We start from the raw sequence: 669 nt of genomic DNA, 5'->3' as shown, positions 1-669 counted from the left end.
GACTTCAGTGACATTACCTACTTGGCCAGCAGTCGTAATGTCACTCAAGACCTGATTTCCCCTCTGTCCGTTCGTTCGAATCCACGAGAAGGACGAATCTATTATCAACTAAAAAAAAATTCCCCTTTGATTGACATACATGAAAATATAATAATTCCGAGGTAGAGTGAATTGGATATTAAAGGACATTTATAGCTTGATGCATGTATATGAATCACGGAGATGATAGAAATTCATAATATATTATATATATATATATATATATATATATATATGATAGATAGAGATAGATAGATAGATATAGATAAATTCACGAATACATACGTACATATATATATAGTATATATATATATATATATATATATATATATATATATTATATATATATGTGTGTGTGTGTGTGTGTGTGTGTATAACTTGTTTTATTTCGTCATAGGTTTACTTGTGTGCGCGCGTGTGTTACTATTGCCTTGTTACATTTCGTCAAAGGTTTCCTTGGGTGTACGGGCGCTCGTGTGTTACTATTGCCTTGTTGTATTTTGTCATAGGTTTTCTTATATTCAAGTCTTTATTTTTTGGTCGGGTCTGGTAGGGTTTTTTTTTTTCCCTAATAAACTGGTGAAAAACTGAGGAAGCTTTGTCGTGTCAGTTCCTGCTTACATTACCCCT

This window comes from Macrobrachium nipponense, chromosome 40, assembly GCF_015104395.2.
Source record: "Macrobrachium nipponense isolate FS-2020 chromosome 40, ASM1510439v2, whole genome shotgun sequence".
Lineage (NCBI taxonomy): Eukaryota > Metazoa > Arthropoda > Malacostraca > Decapoda > Palaemonidae > Macrobrachium > Macrobrachium nipponense.
The sequence above is the reverse complement of the archived record's forward strand: the minus strand, read 5'-3'. Positions refer to the sequence as shown.